At 48.8% G+C, this 24195-nt stretch overlaps 1 long non-coding RNA gene across 2 annotated transcripts in view; it reads left to right on the top strand.

The window, feature by feature from the left end:
* LOC143677511 (uncharacterized) overlaps window positions 1–24195 on the top strand; it is a 109683-nt gene that overhangs the window by 68136 nt on the left and 17352 nt on the right. The window lies entirely within an intron of this gene.

Genomic DNA, 24195 nt, shown 5'->3' with positions numbered 1-24195 from the left:
ACTCATCTGCCATACCCCGAACAAAAGGAGAAACAGACACAAGGTTTTCACAATCCCACAGCCACATTGTAAAACTTATATCTTTACACAATCATCTTCAAGAATCAAGGCTATTGAAAAACAGCACAGCAGTTTCAGGTACTTCCCTCCAGCCATCGAATACAATATTTGTTGTGGGTTTTTATAAATGCCTTTTATCAGGTTGAGAAAGTATCCATCAATTCCTAGTTTTGAGTGTTTTTTCATGAAGGATGTTGGATTTTGTCACATCTTTTCTGCATCAGTTGAGGATCGTGTGTTTTTTCCTCCATTCTATTAATATGGTATATTACATTGATTGAGGTTCTTATGTTTGGCTGTTTTATATTCCTGGAATAAACCCCTCTTGGTCGTGGTGCATAATCCTTTTAATATACTGTTGTATTCAGTTTGCCAGTATTTTGTGGAAGATTTTTATATCTATATTCATTAGGGATATTGGCCAGTAATTTTCCTTTCTTGTGCTCTCTTTATCTAGCTTTGGTATCTGGAAAATGCTGGCTTCATCAAATGACTTAGGAAGTAATCCTTCCTCTTTTACTTTTTGGAAGAGTTTGAGAATGATTGGCACTTTAAATTTCTGGTAGAATTCATCAGTGAAACCACCCCATCTTTGAGCTTTCTTTGTTGGGAGCTTTAAATTACTGACTAAACTCTACCAGTTATAGGTTTGGTGAGGTTTTCTAGTTCTTTCTGACTGAGTATCTTTACTTCATTTAGGTTTGTTAAGATTTCCTATTTCTTTTTGCATTAGATTAGATAATTTCTATATTTCCATTTGTCTAAATTTGTCCTTTTGATCTAAGTTGTATTAATTAGGGTTCTCTAGAGAAACAGAATCAACAGAGAACACTCACAAATGTAAAATTTATATAGGTGTCTCATGTGACCGTGGGAATGCAGATCCAAAATCTGCAGGGGAGGTTATGAAGCCGACGACTCCGATGGAGCATCTGGACAAACTCCACAGGAGAGGCTCGCCAGCCGAAGAAGAAATAGAGCCTGTCTCTTCTGAATCCTCTTTAAAAGGCTTCCGGTGATTAGATTAAGCATTACTCATGCAGAAGACCCTCCCCTTTGGTTGATTACAAATGGAATCAGCTGTGAATATGGCTGATGTGATCATGATCTAATTCTATGAAATGTCCTCCTTACAACAGACAGGCCCCACTTGCCCAACCAGACAAACAGGTACCACCACTTGGCCAAGTTGACACATGAACCTGACCATGACATAGGTTTTATAATTTGTTATGTAGTTGTTCATAGTCCCCTTTTATAATTTTTTATTTGTGTAAGGTTGGTAATACTGTCCCCACTTTCCTTCCTGATTTTAGTTATTTGTGTCCTCACTATTTTTCTTTGTCCATCTGGCTAAAGATTTGTTGATTTTATTGCGCCTTTTTTTTAAACCAACTTTTGGTGTTGTCCATTCTTTCTTTTTCTAATCCATTTATCATTGCTCTAATCTTTACTACTTGTTTCCTTCTACCAGCTTTGGGTTTAGTTTGCACTTTTTGTTCTAGTTTATTAAGGTGTGAAGTTAGGTTATTGATTTGTGATCTTTTCTCTTATTTTATTTTAGACATTTAGATCTATAAATTTCCCTCTGAGAGTTGCCTTCTCTGCATCTAATACATTTTGTATGTCGTGTTTTCATTTACATTCATTTCAAGATATCTTCTAATTTACATTGATTTTTTCTTTGACCCATTGGTTGTTTAATAGTGTGGTTTAATTTCCATATATTTGTATATTTTCTGGTTTTCCTTCTGTCATTGATTTCTAGCTTTATTCCAGCTATATTGTTGTCTGAGAATATGCTTTGTATGATTTCAATATTTTTGAATGTATATTCAGATTTTATTTGTGGCCTAACATATGGTCTAAGAAAATGTTCCATGTACACTTGAGAAGACTGTGTATTCTGCTATTATTGGGTGGAGTATTGTATATATGGCCTTTAAGTCTAATTGTTTCATAGTGCTGTTCAAGTCCTCCATTTCCCTATGATCTTCTGTTTTTATATTCTGGTGATTGTTGAAAGCAGCTCTTCTAGTTTGCTAACTGCTGGAATGCAATATACCAGAAACAGAATGGCTTTTAAAAGGGGGACCGTATTAAGTTGTAAATCGACAGTTCTAAAGCTGTGAAAATGTCCCAACTAAGTTAAGCTGTAGAAATGTCCAATCTAAGGTATCCAGGGAAAGATACTTGGTGAACAAAGGCCGATGATGTTCAGGATTTTTCTCTCGAACATGGCGGCGTCTGCTAGCTTTCTCTCCAAGCTTCTAGTTTCATGAAGCTCCCCTGGGGGCGTTATCCTTCTTCATCTCCAAAGGTCTCTGGCTGCATAGGCTCTACTTTGTGGCTCTAAAAAGTGGACACTCTCAAAAATGTTCCCCCTCTTAAAAGATTCCATTCAAGGCCACCTGGAATGCATGGAGTCACAGTTCCCTCTAAACAGAAGTTAATATCCACAATTGGGTGGGTCACATCTCCATGGAAATAATCAAAAAGCTCCAACCAGCAGTATTCAATGGGGATTAAAGGACATGGCTTTTCTGGGGCCCACCATAGATTCAAATCAGCACAGTGGTGTATTGAAGCCTCCAACTGTTATGATACAACTATCTGTTTTACCCTTCAATTCCGTCAATTTTTGGTTCATATATTTAGGACTCTTGTTGTAAAGTGCATATATGTTTCAGATCATTATACTAACCTTAGTTGCAGTAGTATACAAAATCTCTACTCCTATATATCTGTGTCTCTCCCTATTTATATTGTCCTTGGGTCAGTTACATCTGTATGCTTTGCATGCTTGTTAACATAGATTTAAAATGTTGTTTTACACATTTGCCAGGTAAGTCATACAGGTGGGGGAAAATCATTTATAAACCAAAGCTACAATAATAAGGGATTTTACTTTTATTTATGTAATTACCTTTATCAGTGTACTTTATTTCTTTTTATGATTTCAAGTTACCTTCTAATACCCTTCTATTTCAGCCTGTATCATTTCTTGTAGGGCAAGTCTTCTGGTAATGAGCTCTTTCAGATTTTACATATCTGTAAATTTTAATTTCTCCTTAATTTTTGCAAGATAATCTTGCTGAATATAGAATTCTTGGTTGACAGCTTTATTTTTCTTTAAAGACTTAAGTAGTCTTCTGGTCTCTGTGGTTCCTGAGAGAAATCCACTGTTCATCTTATTGGGATCTTTTATATGTGACTAGTCACTTCTCTGTACTGCTTTCAGAATCCTCTTTGTCTTTGGATTTTGACAATTTTGCTACAATGTACCCTGGTGTAGATCTCTTAGAGGGTATCCTGCTTGGTGTTTGTTGAAATTCTCAGATGTATAAATTCACGTCTTTCATGTGACTTGGGAAGTTTTGGGCCATTATTTTTCAAATACTTCTTCTGCCCCCTTCTCTCTTTCTTGTCCTTCTGGGAATCAAATAATGCATTTGTTGGTACTCTTTATGGCATCCCATATGTACCTCAGGCTCTGTTCATTTTTCTTCATCTACTTGCTTGGGGTTGAGTCATGTCCTCCACATAAGGCATTTTCAGGTCCCAACCCCTGGTCCTGTGATTGTGGACCCCTTGTAAATAGGATCTCTTGAAGATGATACTTTGGTTAGATGTGGCCTTACAGAATCGGGTTGGGTTTAAGTCTAGATTCCTGGAGTTTTTTATGCAGAATGAAATTCAGTCACATATCTAGAGGCCACTGGGAGCAGCCAGAAGCTGGAAGTCAATGGAACATGAAAGAGAAAGAAATGTTCATTGCCTTGTGACAGAAAATCCAAGGACTTTCAAGATTGTTGGCCAGCAGAAGCTACCAACCCCAGAAGGAAGCAAGCCTCCTAGCCTCTGAAACTATAAGCCAATAAATTCATATTGTTAGGCCAACCCACTTTAATCTTTGTTTAAGCCTCTGAGAAACTAAAACATTGTCCCTTACACCAAATAATTTCAATGGTCTTGTCTTCAAGTTCACTGAATCTTTCTTCTGCCTGTTCAAATCTGCTGCTGAATCCATCTAATGAGTTTTTCATTTCAATTACTGTACTTCAAAGCTCCAATATAGTTTCTGCTTGTGGGGCTGCTGCAAATTGTTCTGCAGGTTTCTTCCCTCCTTGATGGTGACCCAGCAGGACATAATCAGGTGTCCCTCCATACTGGGGAAATCAGGGTCTGTGCTCTAAGTCCCCAGGTTCCAGGAGGACCCATTTCATCACATGGGTTCTGCCTGCTCCAGACCCCAAGTTTCCCTTGCCTGCTGGCTGGTGGGAGAATGCGAGAGCCAGTCCGGTCCGGTGCTCCCGCTTGGGGTCTGTCTCTCAGCGAAAGGGGGGACTCGGGCAGTCGCGATCTGCTTTCGGTCCCAGGGGCTCGAAGGTGTGGAGGGCGCGCGACGCTCAAGGAAGAGTCGCGGAAACGAGTGGAGGTGCACATCGAACATTTATTAGAGGAAGTGCAGTAGCTTATATAGGGTGAAACATTTAGGGGAGGGGTGAGCGAGAAGGGCTTAGAGCAATTTTTTGATTGGTTGGGACGGGTTTTATTGCCATAAATGGAAGGCTCAGGTGGGGGTTTTAGAGGAAGGGCTGGTCCTCACTTGAAGGACCAATGAGATGGTTAGAAATGTGCTGTAAATAGTTGCTAGGTAAAGAGCTGGAGGAACGGGGACCAAAGTGATACCCGGCAATTCCTCCCTTTTTTTTATTTTAAAGGAGGGATAAGGTTAGAGGAGAAGTGGAGAAGAGAGGGCACGTTGCTAGGTATTGAGTGACCAGAGGACCAGGCGGGTAGCAGGCTCCCTTGGAGTCTCGCGAAGGGCAATACCGACCCATACTCACGGACTTCCCCTGGGGACCTTCGCTGGCCGGACGATTAGGTCCCAGGGTGGGCAACACTGGCTAACCATACCTGAGCCTGGCAGCACTCCTCCGGGCAGGCGGTACCCCTCATTAGCTGTAGGGTAGCAAGAGCGAGTAGTTGGGTTTTTTGCCGGTCGGCGGAAACACGCCGGGCTAAACACACAGTAAGTAGGATGAGTAAAATTAGAAGAAGGAGTAGAATACTATAGAAAATTAGGTTTGAAGGTTGAAAGAGTGAGGAGAATTTTGCTGCTAACTTGGAGAGAAGGGTGGTTGAGAGTTTAGGGACGGTGGTTTCTTGCAGGGTAAGAATTTTGGTTTGGAGCTGATGGGTACGGTTCCAGAAGGACTCGTTATAGGCAGTAAAGATCCAATCGCGAAGGGTAAGGCGGGGTTGAGACCTATTTACGGGTATTGGGGTGATACAGAGGTGGGAGAAGGGGTAGCGTCCAGCACATGTGGAAGAAGCGAGTTCGTAGAGTGCTTCGATATCTAGCGCCATTAAGTCAATTTGGTGTTGCAGGTGGAAGATAGCACGGTGTTGTAGGAGGTTGATGGCGTCCTGGTCGCCGAGGGCGCGGGCGGCAGTTAGGGTGATGTTTTCGAGGACATTGGCGGTGGTGGAGGTTTGGGTAAGCGCAACAGCGGTGGTGGTGGCGGCGGCCACGGACGCGATGAAGGCAGCCGTGATGGCGGCGGTGACCCCGAAATCTCTTTTCGCTCTGCTATGTAGAGTTTCTGCAGGGACTGAAAGAGAGAGTTGTGGGGCGACCCAGGTGGTGACATTGATAGGAATCCAGAGTAGGCGGGGCTGTAGGACTAGAAAGGCGTAGGGGAATGAAATGTTCCAGAAATTTGCAAGGTAGCAGGAGTATTGGAAGGGTGGGGAGGGACAGAGCAAGAAGGCGAAAGGCGGTTGAACGAAAACGTGGGTGTATAAAGTAATGTTGGGGCCGGGCGTTATATTAAAGGGCGATGGTTTTGACGTTGAAGAGTCTGGTGGATTAATGGTTGCGTTCGTTATTGTGCAGTTTTCGAGGCAAAGGAGGGGTCAGAGGTCAAGGCATGCCCAAGACCCGCATAGAAACATGTCTGAGAAGGTGGGAACAGAGGTTGCATAGGTGACTAGTCCGGCCTGAACGCCAATCATGGGGACATAAAATGCAAAGGAGGAGTTGGGTAGAAAAGGCAGGGAGGAGTTATTAACACGGTCGAAAAGGATGGGGGTGGGAAAGTGACAACTGTACCAAGTAAGATGAGTGATGGGGAGGGATTTGCGCTCATGGGTTAAAGCCGGGTGGGGGGTAGAACAAGGCCAGCTAGGGGGTGAAGCATATGGATGTTTTGGGGAGCTGTATGTGCCGGCGGGTTTGGTGCCGTTAGTGGGGGAAGAGGTTAAGTTGAGGTATGGCATAGAGCCATTTCGGCGGTAGTGCTCAGCAGAGGGCCATGAGGCGCCAAGCAGCGTTAATGAAGTCCAATTTTTGCTTTTGTCAGTGGGGCGATAGGTTTCCGAGATGTTGGCAGAGGTGATATTGAGGCAGTTAATGAATGGAGGGGGCATGAGGAAAGATTGGAGTTTTTGCCATTGATATCGGTGAAGAACAAGAGAGCGGGAGCGGGTGGAGTGAGTGAGACATTAAGGGGGGCTTGAGTAGGCAAAAGGTGGGGATTGCAAGGAAGGCCGAGAGAACAAGAAGAGTGAAGTAGAGTGGGGAAGAATGGACTGTCCGGTGTGAGGGAAAGAACTCCTGGCGGGTTTTGCACTGCGGCCCAGAGTTCGACGGCTTGACCTGTGGAGGCAAGGATGAGCATGGCAATAAGGATTTGAATGAGGGTGGGGGAGGTTTGAGGGCAGTTTCAACGGGCCCTCGCATATAGCTGCAGAAGCTGTTCAGGTGTGGCAATGTTGCTTCGCTGGTCCTGCTGAGGTGTGTCTCCCAGGGACATCCGGGCAGTGGTGAGCTAGGTTTCTCATTCTGCGGCGAAGGCACCTGCTCCGGTCGCCGTGGCGGGCCTGACGTTCCTTCTGGGGATCCAGATTGGTTGCGGCGCATTTTCTGGAAAGATACAAGCAAACCCGCGCCCTTGGGCGAGGAGAGGGTCTGGCCCTTCCCATGTGTTAGTGGCCGGGTCGCGCCAGCGAACCAGCGGGGCTGGCGTGGGCCTGTGAGAGGGTCCCCAGTGTTTATGTAGGGGAGATAGGCCCTCTTGATCGAATGTGAGGAGATTTAGATGTATGAGGGAGGCTGTGATGAGGTCATTCAGTGAGGACCGGGGGTGGTTTGTCTTTTCCTTTTGTATTTGAATTTTTAGCCTGCGGTGCACGGCCTCCACGATGGCCTGCCCTTGTGGGTTATAAGGGATGCCAAAGTGGTGAGTGATGTTATAGAGGTGCAGGAAGGCTGCAAAGGAGGCGCTGCGGTAGGCAGGGCTATTGTCTGTTTTGAGGTCCCAGGGAACTCCCATAAAAAGGATTCCCTGGCGGAGTGCTTTAATGCAGTGAAATCTGGAGTGGAGTAGTTTGGCTGTATTAATGGAGTCACCGAGTGTGTTGATGGCTGAGATAGAGACTGCTCTATCAGCTGCTTCATTGCCAGCTGCAAGCGGCCCGGGAAGGCCGGAGTGGCTGCGAATGTATGCGATGAACCAAGGTGCCTGCCGGCGCTCTAGGAGGCTTTTAAGCCTGACTAGAGCACCATCGATGGGTGTAGAGTCTGGAAAGAAGGTCGCGAGGGCGAGTACGTGACAAACTTGGAAAGTGTATAAACTGTCAGTGAAGATGTTTAATGGCTGGTGTCGGTATAGACTGAGTGCTTGTGTTACAGCGAGGATTTCGCCAACTTGGACTGAATGCTGGTTGATATGGGTGAAATGGTCAGGTTTGTCTTGTTCAGGATGAAAGGCTACGAGAGCAAATTTGGTTTTTGATGCATCTGTGAATACTGTGGTTGAGTTTGGAAAGGGAGATGATGAGGGGAATGGGTGAGAGGGAGATTGAAAAGGCAGGTGTGAGATGCCTTGCAAAAGGCGGTGGCTGGGGTAGTGGTTGTCAAAGTTACCTGAAAATGCTTCTAGGAGTATTTGCATGTTGGTGTTGTTTTGGATTAAAAGGTCAGTTTGTTTAGCATTTAGTGGCCAGATGATGGTGTTGGGTTGGACCCCCGAAAGTCTGAAGGGCAAATGTGACTAAATCTGTAGCCAGGTTGATTCACATTTGGATCGCCGGGCAGATTTTTTGGAGCTTGCTTTTAGCTGGATGAGCCCACAGCAGGGGGCCTTCCTGCCAAAGCACTCCTGTAGGAGTGATATAGGTGTTCAGGACTAAAGCCACTAGAGGGCGGTTGGGATTAAATCTGTTGAGGCAACAAGTATTGAGCGCTTCATTGATGGTTTGAATAGCCATTCTAGCTCCGGTTGTGAGCTTGATGGATCGCCCTACCACTGATGGGGGCGGTTCGCGAACTTGTAGAAGTTTAAAAAGGGGCTGAAGATCAGCTGTAGTGATTGGTAAAGCTGATCGGAGCCAATTAATTTGCCCGCAGAGTTGCTGGAGCTCCGTAAGGGAGACTTGCTCCGGAATGGCTAATTTTGGTGCTGCAGGAGTTATATGCTGGTTAACTGTGAACCCCAGAAAGGAGAATGGGGGGTTGAGTTGGATTTTGTCTGGCTGTATTTTCAGGCCTATTGCCGTAAGGTTAGACTTTAGTAAATCCAACACTTGGTTGAGCTGTGCAGGCTGTTCTGAGGCTATGAGGATATCGTCCATGTAATGGATAAAATAAGCCATGTCCCTTAAGGGGGCTATGGCGGTGTCAACATAAACTTGGCATATAGCCGGGCTATTGCGCATGCCTTGGGGAAGCACTTTCCATTGATATCGCTTGGCACCTGCGTGATTGGGGACAGGGACCGTGAAGGCAAACTTCGGTCGGTCCCGTTCATGCAGTGGAATGGAGAAGAAGCAGTCTTTGATATCTATGGTGGCTACATGTAGATGGGAGGGAATGGCCACAGGGTGCGGGAGCCCGGGCTGTGGAGAGCCCATGGGCAAAATATGTTTGTTAATTTCTCGCAGGTCATGGAGGAGTCTAAATTTGCCTGATGCCTTTTTGTGAATGACAAAAACAGGTGAGTTATAGGGGCTGGTGGAAGCCTCGATGTGGTTAGCTTTCAGTTGTTCTAAGACGAGGGCTTCGAGTATTTTTAATTTATGGGACGGTAAAGGCCACTGCTCCACCCAGATGGGTTCCTCTGTGTCCCATTGGAGAGGAGTGGGTGCCGGAGGTATTAAGCGAGCAGTGGCGCAAATTATTGGGGGGGCCGCGTGGTGATGCTAGCCCCCACGGCTGTGAGAATGTCTCGGCCCCACAGGATTTGATCGATTGTGGTTAGGAAGAGGGGCCTGAAGGTGCCTGATTGGCCCTCATCATCTTCCCATTTTAAGGGAAAGGCGGATCGCAAGGAGGGGGCGGAGCCTGTGGCCCCGACGACAGAGGGCCCTTCTTTTACTTCCCACCGCGTCATAAGGTGCGCTGGCAGACATGATATTTCTGGACCAGAGTCGAGGGTGCCTGTATACCAGCACTCGTCTATTTTAAGCGAGTGGGTAGGTTTATTGGGTGTTATGGCAGCGGCATCTATATTACTACAAGCTAGGACCCAGTCCTGCAAGCCCTTTTGTTTAACTGGGATGATTGCTTGTTTACAAGCAGGGTTTGCTCTTTCAAAAATGAGCTCTTTGGCGAGTCCCAGCTGAGCTTGTTCGCCGGCAACCTTGTGCTCGCAGGTGTCTGTGACCCGCAAGACAAAGGTGGCGAAATCCTCCTCCCGGCCTTGGGTGAGTTTGGCAAACTTTTCTGGTTTAGAGGCTGAACATGTGTGAAAGGCGCGTAGGGCAACTTCCCTTAGCTGGAGCCAGAAATCTGGTGGGGCCCGCGTGTAGTGCACGGGAAGGGTGAATTGGCCTGTTCCGGTGAGAGCCTCGGCTGGGTAGCCAACGCCGGAGGCCTGGTTAGTAATAATTTGCTTTTCTGCCTCAGAGTGAAAATGAGCTCGCCAGTCGATGTATTGACCGGGGGTGAGGATGGCTCGAGCTAGAGAAATCCAGTCAAAGGGAGTGCATAATTGTTGAGACAGTTCCTCAAGAAGGTGGGTGGCATAGGGGCTGTTAAGGCCATCTTCCTTAACCGCTTTGCGAAGGCGTTTAACCTCGTCAGCATTAAATGGGTACCATGGGAGAGGGCGCTGAGGAGTGGGGTGAATGTTCATAGGGAAACAGGAGACCGCCGGCGGGGGTATGGGAGCCGATGGGGTGTGCACGGGCGGCGGATGAGTGAAAGGGTTGTTGTGGTTGGGGGGCTTGGGCCAAGGGTCCCATGCTGTAGTCTGGGAGGGTTCCCAGGGGTCAGCAGCGCTTGCAGTCTGTGCGGCTTGCGACCAAGGGGATGGGTTATGAGGAGAGGTGTCAGCACAAAATGGCGGACAGGGCGGGGCAGGGGCACAAAATGGCTGCTGGCCGTTTTTTTCAGCGAGGGCGGGGGAAGCGCACTTACTGTCTTTGTTTGTAGAAGAAAGAGGAAGTGGCTCGCTAGATGGCGGGAGGGAGGGGTAGAGGCAGTTCTGGTTTTTATCCGGGGAAGAAGGTGGAAGTTCGCCATCTTGTTTGCCCCAGTTTTTAGCCGAGGAAGAAGGTGGAAGTTCGCCATCTTGTTTGGCCTCGAGGTTAGTTAGTTTGGGGGGATCGTTTTCCAGTGCATTGTTTAATTGCTGAAATAGGGATTCAGTGTCAAAATCTGAGTCATCGTGAGTGTCGGAAGGCTGCTGAAATAGGGCCTCCCATGGGGAAGTATGGGCTGGGGGCGGAGACCCTTGGAGGCAAGACCCGATAGTTATTAAGGTGGGTAAAAGCCCGGGGGGAAACCGTTTGTTTTCGTGCTCTATGGCGGTTGTGACCCGATCGATGAGCTTATCATAGGTAGCGGGGTCCCACAGGTGGCAAGTGATAAGCCACGGGTTAAACGGGAGAACAAGGTCCCAATAAACTTGGAGCTGACGAACAGACACCTTACATTTATGGGTGTCTAAGAGGGCTGCCAAGGCGTGGACTTGTGGCGCCTGGCGTGAGGTGAGGCGGTTGTCCATAGTGGTGGATTTTTTCTAGGGAAAGGAGGTGAGTAGGGCAATGCACCCCACAATACAGAGAAAAAGGGAGGCGAGTAACACTCTCTCACACACAGTGAAATTTGGTGGGGCTGTTTCTGCTAGAATTATAGCAAACACAAGGGCTAAGGAGCCGAATAATAGAAGCCAGTAAATCATATAGTAAAGATGTTGAGAATTTGAAACGGCTGTGGCGGGGAGTATATTATGGGGAGGGGTGTCTGGGGTCGACACGGCGCTGGGGCCGATACGGCAGGGGCCCTTACCTTGCGAGCGAGGAGTACGAGGCGTACGGGGCTGAAGAGAAGACGAAGGGGAGGGTGCCCCACATTGGGCGCCACACTGCGGGAGCCGGTCCGGTCTGGTGCTCCCGCTTGGGGTTTGTCTTTCAGCAAAAGGGGGGACTCAGGCAGTCGCGATCTGCTTTCGGTCCCGGGGGCTTGGAGGTGTGGAGGGCGCGCGACGCTCAAGGAAGAGTCGCAGGAACGAGTGGAGGTGCACATCGAACGTTTATTAGAGGAAGTGCAGTTGCTTATATAGGGTGAAGCGTTTAGGGGAGGGGTGAGCGAGAAGGGCTTAGAGCAATTTTTTGATTGGTTGGGACGGGTTTTATTGCCATAAATGGAAGGCTCAGGCGGGGGCTTTAGAGGAAGGGCTGGTCCTCACTTGAAGGACCAATGGGATGGTTAGAAATGTGCTGTAAATAGTTGCTAGGTAAAGAGCTGGAGGAACGGGGACCAAAGTGATACCCGGCAGGAGAGGTGGATGCTCAGCATCTGAGGGACACAGTGTGGGAGAGGTGATGAATCTGTGAGTCTCTGAGGAGCTGCCTTTCATGCCTGGTCTTCAGGGGAAATCGCACATGCTGGGGCCACACTGGGGGCACTGAGTGGAGGCCCAAATACCCAGTGAGGCAGAGCTGGCTCCTAGGAGTATGACACTCAGCTTATTTGTTCTCGGGGCTCCATTGGTGTCCTGGAAATGGACCAAGTTGGCTGAGGTGCCAGTGCACCCTCAACTCCCTGTTGTTGGCTGCCCAGCTCACTTTGGGGATTTGACTGCCCCTGAATACACTGTCCCAGGGCCCCTGATCACTTCAGGGGACAGGACAGTATTTGTGGGAGGATATGGCTCAGGGAATTTCTATACTTGCTCTTCTGTTAGAGCCCTGGCCTGCATCCGGAAAGCCATGCTGGGGTGGGTGACTGCAAGGTGGGGAACTCTACCAGTGGCCCTGAACCACTACCAGAGCCCAAAGACTCTGGGAACTCCTGTGATTTTACACATCACATCCAGGTCTTAGAGATTTCTCCCCAGTGATGAGCAATGGGTGGTATTTGCTGTACATGGACACTCACAGTTCAGAATGATTTCTGTGGCCAGTGATGCTTCTCATATTTAATTCTGGAGGACAAGGCCATGTGTGTTCATGGCTCCCTCCCAGAGCCACGTCATCTCTGTGCATTACTTGGACCCAAGGCCAACTGATGTCTTGGGCACTGAAAGGGGAAGTGGGGTCTTGTGTACCCTGCCCACATTGGAGAAGTCCAGTCCAGAGCCATTCTCTCAGAGGGAGTGTTGCTTCCTACGGGAGCTTGAAGAATGTTAAGGAATGACGAGAAAGAGACTGGATCAGGAGGTCTGAAGATCAGTGATACCAGACAACAGACAACTTTATTCTTAATCATCTCCTGCTTATATACTGCAGGATGACCAAAGGCATGCATGCATTTCCTGAGGGAGCAAAGTGTTTATCTTTCAGTGCTCTTCCTTCATACTTAGGTAACCATTTGGGGTAAACAAACATTCTCTTCCTCCCAGACTGTTCTACATAAATCAGATAACATAAAGCAGATTACACTCTCCACAGTTTACTGTCAACACCACCCTATGCCATCTGCTCCCATCTAATTCCACAGGTCTCATTTTAATCCTATCTTCTACGAGGGAGAGTCGGGACTCAAGACCAGGAATCCCAAGGTCCACCTCCTAGGCCTCATCATGACACCTGACAGGTCTGCCCATGGGCCTTGTGATTTCCAGGGCTCAGGCAAGAGTCTTTGGCCAACACAGACCTTGGTCTGTAGGAGTTTCTAGAATGAAATATCTGGTAAACCAGATATTTCCCCCCCCACCCCACCCCCATATTCTCAGAAAAGTGCAGACAATAGGCAGGAACCAAGTTCCTCACAGGAACCAGGGTCCCTCTGGGCAGTGATATGGGGATGGTACTGTCAGGTTGCCTCTGGCGGCTCACCACACCAGTGTGACTTCTGGAAACTCCATCTATGTGGCCGCTACCCCTCATTGACTTTGGTGCTCCAAATACCCCTAGAATGTGAACATTCCATGGTGCCCCTTTGCTGACACTGGAAGATGGTGCACCCTAGAGGTTCAACCTGCCTGGACGCTGGAGGGTGCAAGGAATGGGGCATCGAATTGGCCCCCAAGGCACTGGCTGCGTGAATCCCTTTGTTTTCCTCCTGAAGATGAATTCTGTCCTCCACATTGGCAGGGGTCCTGGCTCAGGGTAGAGTAATCATGTTCTTCAGTGCCCCCAGCTCTGCTACCCAGACCTCAGGGAAGGGACTCCCCGGGGTGAGGCCTGCAGGGCAGCATAGAACCTCCCTGGAGCTGGGCTTCTGCAGATGCACCCCCTCCTTCCAGGCTTCCCTCTCCCATGAGGGTCCCCTAGAGAAGGGGTGCATTCTCCACCTTGTCAGTCTGGCAGGGGCAGTCAAACAATAGTGTCATTTCTATGCTCAGGGATATTTATTGGCACTTAGCAAACCTCAATAACGACATTTCTGTTTTTAGGAAGATCCTAACAGAAAAATGCTTGGCTGCCTTTCTATGGTTGGGAGTGTCTCCTGCAGGGAGCAGCCGTCTCTGCATGTGCCCCCGTGTCTCCCAGCGAGCCTCGGTGTTACCGCTGGCTCCTGTGTTCTCCCACTTCTCCGCTCACCGTTCCCAACTTCCCGCTTCCACCAACAGGGGGCGGTAGAGGACCGGGAAGCCACATGGCGCGTCTTCCCTGCAAAGTCCCGGGAGAATGTCTGCGGCTCACAGCCAGTACTTTCACGTCTGAACGCGAACCTCGCGAAAGTGGAGAAAACCCAGGACGCAAATCAGACACTTGGCTGTGGTGACGACGTAGCCCAGGGCTGCGACTGCCGTCCAAGGTCCTCTCTGCTCAGGGGCATCTGAGGGGGACCCGCAGCCACTGACCACTGAGAACTGCCACCAGTTTCCGTAGTTGCACTGCTTCTGGGAGGGGGCACAGGGGGTGCTGAGGGGGGTGCTCCTGGGGAGGGGCAGGGGGTACTGAGGGGGTACTCCTGGGGAGGAGCAGGGGGTGCTGAGGAGGTGCTCCTGGGGAGGCACAGGGGTGCTGAGAGGGTGCTCCTGGGGAGGTGCAGGGGGTCCTGAGGTAATTGTCCTGAGGAAGCACAGGGGGTCCTGAGACGTGCTCCTGGGGAGGCTCAGGGGGTGCTAGGGGGTGCTCCTGGGGAGGCGCAGGGAGTGCTGAGGGGGTTCTCCTGGGGGGGCACAGGGGGTGCTGAGGGGGTGCTCCTGGGGAGGCGCAGGGGGTGCTAGGGGGTGCTCCTGGGGAGGGGCAGGGGGTCTTAAGGGGATGCTCCCAAGGAAGTGCAGGAGGCCCTGAGGGAGTGCTCCCGAAGAGGTGCAATGGGTCCTGAGGGGTGTTTCCGGGGAGGGGCAGGGGGGTCCTGAGGGGGTACTCCTGGGAGGGGCAGGGGGTCTTAAGGGGGTGCTCCTGGGGAGGTGCAATGGGTCCTGAGGAGTGCTCCCTGGAAGCGGCAGGGGGTCTTAAGGGGGTGCTCCTGGGGAGGTGAAATGGGTCCTGTGGGGTGCTCCCTGGGAGGGGCAGGGGGCCCTGAGGGGGTGCTCCTGGGGAGGGGCAGGGGTTCCTGAGGGGGTGCTCCCTGGGAGGGGCAAGGGGGTCCTGGGGGGGGTGCTCCCGAGGAGGTGCAATGGGTCCTGAGAGGTGCTCCCGGGGAGGTGCAGTGGGTCCTGAGGGGATGTTCCCGAGGAGGGGCAGGGGGCCTGAGGGGAAGGTCCCAGGTGACGCAGGGGTTCTCAGGTGAAGGTTTTGGGAGGTGCAGGGAGCCCTCAGGGCTGGGGGTTCCTTCTGCTCCCTGGGCTGACATCCCAGCTGGCAGTGCCCGTGGACTGGGTGAAGGCCGTGTTTTCCCACAGGTCTGTGCTGCAGGGGAGGTGAGACTAGGCAGGTGCCCTGGATGGAGGTCAGAACCACCGTGTTGACTTTCCAAAGTCGGGGTGGAGGGCTCGGGGCCCTTTATGGATGCTTCTATTTGAAACTGAAACCCACCCCTACCTTGGCCTTCCACCCCCACCCCCCACTGCTTTCCTTTTCACAGATTCTGCCCGCTGGAATGCCCCCTCCCCAAGGGCAGGGCTGCAGGGTGTATGTTTCATGCCGGGTCCTCCTTCCTAGTGGGTGATGCTGCACGAAGTGACACATGCCTCCAAGAAGGCATAACAATGGTGGCCTGGAGTACAGGAGGGGGGTGGCTTGGAGCAAATCCTGGAGGCCGCACGGAGGGGGTGGCTTAGGGCCACAAGACTGGCCAGGAAAGTAGGGAGGCTACGGCCACAGTGGACTCTAGAAGACTCCACTTAGGGTCTTGGACTCAGTTCAGACACTGCTTTCTGAAACCTCTCTTCTGCCCCAGAGCCTTTTATTCCCTGGCTCAGGTTGGGAGACAACAGCGAGTAGTGGGGTGTGCAGCAACTTGAAGTTAAGCCTGAAGGTGGAAATTGGCTTATCACTGCTCTGGGAGACACTTTCCATTAGGAGCCTCCAGTCTGAATTTGTAGGTGAACAGCCCAGATTTAAAAATGCCAACAGCGGTTTAACTCAAGGAACCACTGAGTTGGCCATCCTCTCTGAGCCAAGCTCAGCATGCACTAGAGGAGAGAAGTCCTGGGCTCCTCTATGCCCTGGGGTCTGGCGCGGCCTGCCATGGGCCTGGGACATTCTGAGGGGCTCCCGGACAGGACAGAGGGTGGCTTCCATCAGGACGCCCTCACCAGGGCTGCCCCGAGACCAGGGACCACACAGAAGAGACGACACTCTCTGGAGAGGGAAGCAGGCGGTGCTGACGAGTTACCAGGTGTTGAGAGGGAAGCTGGCATTTTTATGAGAATTTTCTGACCAGAACCAGCTGTAATAGGATTTTTTCCCCTAAATACTTAATTTCTCTACGTTTTTAAGAACACATTTGGCACTTGCTCCCGGCTGGGACGTGGCCGGCGCCTCCTGGCTTGGGGAGCACAGGTGGAGTGGTCTCTCAAGGCCCTGAGGCTGAGGGCTTTGTCAGGTGGGCCCCTCCTTTGCCTTGGGGTGATCTCAAAAACTGCTGTCTGGGTCTGAGGGCCCCCGGGCCTTCTTCTATGAGCTTTTCCCCTGTGGGAGGAGACATGAGCCCCAGAAGTGGAAGGCGAGCCCTTGCTTTCAGTGAGCAGTGTGTCCTGCCCACAGGGACGTTTCTCCAGGAGTGCTCATCTTTGGGACTAGGTAAATGATGCACCCCTCTCCCTCCCTCAGACCGGGAGGGGTCCCTCAGCTAGCTGGAGCCGAGGTTCAGGGCCATGGTCAGAGGGGACCCCCAAGTAGGGGCTTGCTTCCCACTCTCCCACCCCACACCCATCAGATTGCTGAATGCAGAATTGTGGGCTGGTCTTCTTGGCCCAAGAGTAAAGAGGGAGTATGTGTGCACATGTGTGTGCATATGGCTGCCAGTGAGTGTGCACATGCCTGTGCAAGTACATGTGTCAGTAAGTGCATGAGCATATCGTGAATGGTGCATGCATAAGCACATGTGTGCGTGTGTGTGTCCGCACATGCATGTGCAGGGCTTGTGGATATGTGTACATGACTGTATCCTTACGTTCAACTTACTTCCCACCCAATCCATGACAGACACTGTCAGTTTTCCTATTGGGGTACATGGAATTGTAACCCCTGGTGGCGTCACCTCACCACAGGTTTGTTCCTGTAAGTTCACCTGCAGGCGCATCAGGCTTCCTGGCTCCAGCGGTACCTTTTGCCTCATCGGCTGGTCTCGACCCCACACAGCTGGATGGGGCCCCGGCCCAGGAGTTCAGATGGGATGAGCTTGCTCCAGGGTCCCCCCACCTTCCAAATACCCTGCCCTGTAGAAACTGGGGTGAAACTGCCCCTGAAAGGTACTGACCAAGAGCCCTGGGGACAAAGGGACAGGAAGACGGGGTTACGGGATCAGACACAATGCGAATATGGATTTTAAGAGTTTTCAAAGTATTAACACCCTGGCAGGGAAAAGCCAATTCCAGAGCAAATGCAGTGGAATAGAGGAATAGAGGTTGTCATGGATTCCTGCAGGGACCCTCACTAGTGTGATGGTGGCTTCACAGTGGGGACTAAGTGCTGAAGCATGAATGATGACTCCTGGAATTGGCCGGCTGTGGTCAGCGCAGGCTGTGGTCAGCGCAGGAGGGGCAATGAGGCCAGAGAGAACAGGTGAGGGGGAGGGAGGTGGGAGAGGGGTGGACGCTGGGGCTTGTATGAGGCTGGGAGGGGAGGGTGAGGAGTGGGTGTGAGACGGGGGGGGGGAACGCAAGGTGGCACTTGGCTGTCATCTCACCTGGCCCCTGACCCAGGGAGCCCCATCCCATCCACTGGGAGCCTCCTCATCCTCACGCTGCTTTCCTGGGTAGCTGTGTTGCACTCCCCCTTCTCACAGTCCTCTTTGAGAGCTGCTCCTCCATCCAGTGCCTCCATGGCCTGCCTGGGGTGGACAGTGGTCCCTGCTGGACCATCCAGCAGAGGTGGGTGGGAGGGGGATCCCCTCAAATATAGAACTGGGAAGACCGGGAGGGAGAGGTGAGGGGGAGGAGAGGCACTGGGCCAGGGGCCAGAGTGGGGATTTGTGGGGAGACTCGTGCCGCTTACAGAAGAAGGGCTGCAGGAAGCCCTGGGGTCCAGGTGGGTGGGAAGGAGTTGTCTGGATCCTTGAGGACAGAGGCTGTGCCCCAGGCTCCCAAGGTGACAGGGTCTCCCTTGTAGGGACCCTGGACCCTCAACTCAGCCAGACCTGCAGGTGGAAGCAGGGGTGGCTGGAAGGACAGGGTCAGCTCAAGGGCGTCCATGGAAGCTCTGCTCACTGCTTCCAGCCCCAGGGTGCTCCTGGGAAATGCTGGGCTGAACTCAGGGTTTCTTTTTCCAGGGCTTTCTGGAGGTTTATCACAACAATGTGCCTTGAGAGTTTTCAACATGGAGCTGTAGCAGGTGGCATTTTCCAGACAGGCTTCATCACGAAACTGGGCTGGAGCATCTGCAGCTTCCCATGGGACTCATGCCAACTCCCACTGGCAAAGGCTGCTCTCTCCCCATGCCACGTCGTGGGCACCAGCTTCCTTCCCGGGCTGGGGCAGTGCTCTGTGCACATCCACAAACATACATGCTTTACCAAATTTTGGAAATTTTAGCTATAATTTACTGAAAATTTTTCTGCCTCAATTGTCTTCTTCTTCTTCTAGGACTCCATTTATAGTTAGACCTTTTGATATTGTCCCACATGTCACTGAGACACTGTTATTTTTTTTCTATATTTTTCTCTGTTTTTTTTTAAATCTGTTTTATTTCTTTATCTGTTGGATAATGTTTGTTGATCTATTTTCCAGGTCACTATTTCTTTCTTCTGTCATATCCAATCTGCAGTTATATTTTTCAGTTCTAGAATTTCTATGTGGATGTTTTCTATGATTTCTGTTACTCTGCTGGGAAATTTCCTTCATCTGTATTCAATATAAGCATATTGTTCTATATACTCTAGCATGATTTTTAAAATTTTTTTATTAATTTAAAAAAATTACAAGAAGGGAACACAAGCATTCTTAATATATGCTCATTCTGTTCTACAATGTAATCAGTAATTCACAGTATCATTACATAGTTGCATATTCATCATCATGATCATTTCTTAGAACATTTGCATCAATTCAGAAAAAGAAATAAAAAGACAACAGAAAAATAAAACGAAAGCAGAAAAAGAAATTTTACATACCATACCCCTTACCCCTCCCTTTCATCGATCACTAGCATTTCAAACTAAATTTATTTTAACGTTTGTTTCCCCATTATTTATTTTTATTCCATATGTTCTACTCATCTCTTGACAAGGTAGATAAAAGGAGCAACAGACAAGGTTTTCACAATCACCCAGTCACATTGTGAAAGCTGTATCATTATACAATCATCTTCAAGAGACACGGCTACTGGAACACAGCTCTACATTTTCAGGCAGTTCCCTCAAGCCTCTCCATTACATCTTGGATAACAAGGTGATATTTACTTAATGCATAAGAATAACCTCCAGGATAACCTCTCGACTCTGTTTGGAATCTCTCAGCCATTGACACTTTGTCTCTTCACTCTTCCCCCTTTTGGTCAAGAAGGTTTTCTCAATCCCTTGATGCTGGGTCTCAGCTCATTCTAGAGTTTTTCTCAATCCCTTGTTGCTGAATCTCAGTTCATTCTGGGATTTCTGTCCCACATTGCCAGGAAGGTCCACACCCCTGGGAGTCATGTCCCACATAGACAGGGGGAGGGTGGTGAGTTTGCCTGTTGTGTTAGCTGGAGAGGCCACTTCTGAGCAACAAAAGAGGTTCTCTTGGGGGTGACTCTTAGGCCTAATTTGAAGTAGGCTTGACCTATTCCATGTGGGGTTAAGTTTCATATGAACAAACCCCAAGACTGGGGGTTCAGCCTATAGCTTTGTTGTCCACACTGCTTGTGAGAATATCAAGAATTCAACTTGGGGAGGTTGAATTTTCCCCTATTCTCACCATTCCCCGAAAGGGACTTCGCAAATACTTTACACTCACTGATCAAATCACTCTGGGATTCATGGGGGCACCACTCTGGGCAAACCAACAAAATCCCATGTCCTACCCAAGGTTCCATGTACTTATGGTGTTCAATCAAGCTATCTACATAAGTTATATTAGGAGATGCACTAATCAAAATATAAATTTTGTCATTCTCACATACAGCTTCATTCAGTGTTTTAACATAATTGTGTTACAGTTAGGTAGTATTGTGCTGTCCATTTCTGAGTTTTTATAGTCAGTCCTGTTGTACGATCTGTATCCCTCCAGCTCCAATTACCCAATATCTTACCCTATTTCTATCTCCTGATGGTCTCTGTTACCAACAGAATATTCCAAGTTTATTCACTAATGTCAGTTCATATCAGTGAGACCATACAGCATTCGTCCTTTTGTTTTTGGCTAATCTCATTCAGCATAATGTCCTTAAGGTCCATCCATGTTGTTACATGCCTCATAACTGTATTCTGTCTTACAGCTGCATAATATTCCGTCGTATGTATATGCCACAGTTTGTTTAGCCACCCATCTGTTGATGGACATGTTAACTGTTTCCATTTCTTGGTAATTGTAAATAATGCTGCTATAAAGATTGGTGTGCAAATGTCCATTTGTGTCCTTGCCCTTGTCCTTTGAGTAGAGACGGCATATAGATGGGTCCTGTTCTCTACTCCATTCTGCCAGTCTATGTCTCCTGACTGGGAAATTCAGTCCATCAACATTCAGTGTCACCACTGCACAGGTAGTACTCTCTTCCACCATCCCGCCTTCTGGATCTTATATGTCATATCTGATTTTCCTTCTTTTTACCTTTACTCATAGTCTTCCTTTCTACACTCTTCTCCACACCTCTCTCTTCTGTCCTTTCATATCTGTCTCTAGTTCTCCCTTTAGTATTTGTTGCAGAGCTGATCTCTTGGTCACAAATTCTCTCAGTGATTTTTTGGCTGAAAGTGTTTTAATTTCTCCTCATTTTTGAAGGAAAATTTTGCTGGCTATAGAATTGTTGGTTGACAGTTTTTCTCTTTTAATTTGAATATATCATCCCACAGTCTTCTTGCCTCCATGGTTTCTGCTGAGAAATCTATGCATAGTTTTATTGGGCTTCCCTTGTATGTGATGGATTGCTTTTTCTCTCTTTCTCTTTGACCTCTGACATTCTGATTAGTAAATGTCTTGGAGTACGTCTATTTGGATCTATTCTCTTTGGGGTACGCTGCACTTCTTGGATCTGTAATTTTAAGTGTTTCATAAGAGTTGGGAAATTTTCAGTGATAATTTCCTCCATTAGTTTTCTCCTCCTTTTCCCTTCGCTTCTCCTTTTGGGACACCCACAACATGCGTATTCATGAGCTTCATATTGTCTTTCAGTTTTCTGAGTCCCTGCTCATATTTTTCCATTTTTACCCCTATATGTTCTTTTTCTTGCCCAATTTCGGATGTTCCATCCTCCAGTTCACTAATCCTATGTTCTGTCTCTCGAAATCTACCATTGTAGGTTTCCAATGTTTTTTTTCATCTCCTCTACTGAGCCTTTCATTCCCATTAGTTCTGTGATTTGTTTAGAACCCCTGGAAAGCAGCACTGTCTGTGGTCACCCAGGAAACAGCCACCCCACAGCATGAGGTGGTGGTGTGAGGAGGGGTTCTGAGCATGGCCATGCCTGGGAGGGAGGGAAGGAAGGAACACGTCTCCCGTGAATCCTCAGATCCTCAGGTACCAGCCAGGTCGGGGACATAACTCAGGTTCTGCGTGCACTTGCCATGCCCCCCTTACCACCTCCCACCCCTAATTTGCTATAATGGTATTCTCAAAATGTTTTAAAAATCAGTAGTGTGAAAATTGGGAAAAAAAGTTCCCAGAACCTGGAGAACCTGAGGGTTTAGTTTGAAAATTCTTAACTTGTCTTGAGAAGTGACAAAACAGAGCTGAAAAGACCCTTCCAAATTTCTTCTAGAAATAAACAGGAATGATCTACAGTGGGGAAAGAATCAGATCCACGTCAAACTTATTAGAAGACTCCTGGACATAAAGCTAATGGAGACGTCACAATTCTGATGAATAATAACTTTGGAAATAGAATTTTAAAAAACACAGAATCTATCAAATAAACATGAGATTACAATACAGACAAGCTGCCATTCCAGTTCGCAGAGCTAAGACCATCTGTTCATCCTCTTTGGAAAAAAAAAATGACTCTGAAGGATGCACTTATGAAAGAAAAGAAAAGAAACCTAAAGAAAAATGAGAAATGGGGAACAATTTTCAGAAAAATAAATAGGAACACTAAATAGTGGATTCAAATATGTGATTAAAATAAAAATAACTTTATAATCATCTTGATCTAAAACCCCAGGAGTGTTAAGGTACTAGGTAGCAAGAGGATAGAGTGACAAGAATGAAGAAAAGCAAGGCAAACCTTTTAAGGAGAGATGTAGAACATATCTAAATCTAGGCAGGGTTAACGAGATGGGGTTAAATGTGTTAAAATGTTGGGGTAATCACTAGTATATAATGTAATGAATGTTTCAAGTGAAATCATGCAATGACTGCCAGAAGTGTGACTTCCCAGCTGACAGGTGTTGCAAATGTATCACCCTTTTTTAATTAAGGTGTCTTTCCCTGGATACCTTTCTTTGGACACTTTCACTTCCTTAGAACTGTAAACTTGTAACTTATTAAATTCCCTTTCATAAAATCTGTTGCAGTTCTGGTATATTGCAGTCCCAGCTGCTTGCAGGCTAAAACAGGTGTGAGCTGATATTTGCACAGGCTACTTACTTTAAGCTGCCTCCCTCTAAGAAGGTGCTCAAAAGTTTTGTGACTTCCTCAGATGTCTGCTCTGTTATCATTAAGGCTGATACAGATTTCATAACTGAGCTTTTCTGCTGTATTTCACTGTCTCTGTTTTTATGCCAAGCACAATCTTTTGAAATGACTGTAAGATGGGGGAAATCACAACCCGATTTCACTCGGTGGTAGAGCATGGTGATGGGATATCAGCGTCTGCACTCAGAGGGAGGAACTGAAAATCAGCCCATCTCACAGCCCCTCATCGTCGTGACCCATGCCAGGTTATAACAAAAGAGAGATTTGGTGTGCAGGTGGTAATTTAACTATGGTTATTAGAGGATCCTGCTCTGGTGCCCCCAAAAGCAGCCTCAGAAAAGGCTCTGGGTGCAGGTGGTTTATTGAAAGCTGCTTCTGGAGAGCAGAGATGAGAAAGATGGAGGTGAGAATGGAATGGAGGAGAAGCCAGTGGGTGGCTCTTTGTGGAACTGTCACCAGGGGCACCTGCATTGATCCCAAGGGGCAGCCCAGTGAGCCTGTGCAGTGCCTTTCAGAATTGTCCACCCAAAAGAGGTGGGGAAGCTTGGGTCACAGCTCCCTTCACCTTTGGCTGAGAGTCCTCAGTCCTGCATGACAGCTTATTCCACTTTGCCCCAGCCCCAAAGCCTTCGGACCCCTCCTCAGCACCACGAGGGGGAAGTGCTGCATCTCTCTCTCCTTCACTGAAGACCACTGTTCTCTCTCTCAGGCCCAGTTCGTCTTGGCCAGGGGTCAGGACTGGCAGGGGTCAGGACTGGCAGGGGCCTGGCTGGGAGTGATGGTCAGCATAGCCACCTCCATGCCCCATCCAGCCTCAGCTTCTCCCACCATCCACCTGATCTGACCCCTCAGGGTCCATGCCCACATGGGAAAGACTGATTTTCTTTCCTGAGCTATGCTCAAATCTGACCTTAGAAATTAAGTCTGGAAGTAATGATGGAAGGCGGGGCAGATCTTGAGGAGGAAATACTCATTTTAAAAGACAGGGGCCTTAGGGGAGGCCATGCATGACCTCTGACCACTGGGTGGGGGGTTCTAACCTCTAGGGATATGGAAGGGCTGCTGCCTGGGGACTCTGGGTGAACTGGGTTCCAGTACTATCAGGCTCACCCACCCGAATGTCCCTAAGCCAGCTACAGGGTCCAGTGCATTCCCCCCATCAGGCCCTGACCTTGGCATGGAGGACCCACGCTGCATACACCAGTGCCCCCCAGCTCCCCACCCTCCTAGGGGAACACATGCCATACACAGCCACTACAGCTCCCCACCCTTCCAGGGGGACACATGCCCAAGCATCAGCACCAGTGTAGCCTGACACTCAACCTATGGCTCAGCCTGGTCCTGCCCAGTGCCCACCCAG

This window comes from Tamandua tetradactyla, chromosome 3 (genome assembly GCF_023851605.1).
Source record: "Tamandua tetradactyla isolate mTamTet1 chromosome 3, mTamTet1.pri, whole genome shotgun sequence".
Taxonomy (NCBI): Eukaryota; Metazoa; Chordata; class Mammalia; order Pilosa; family Myrmecophagidae; genus Tamandua; species Tamandua tetradactyla.
This window is presented reverse-complemented; position numbering and strand designations above follow the sequence as displayed.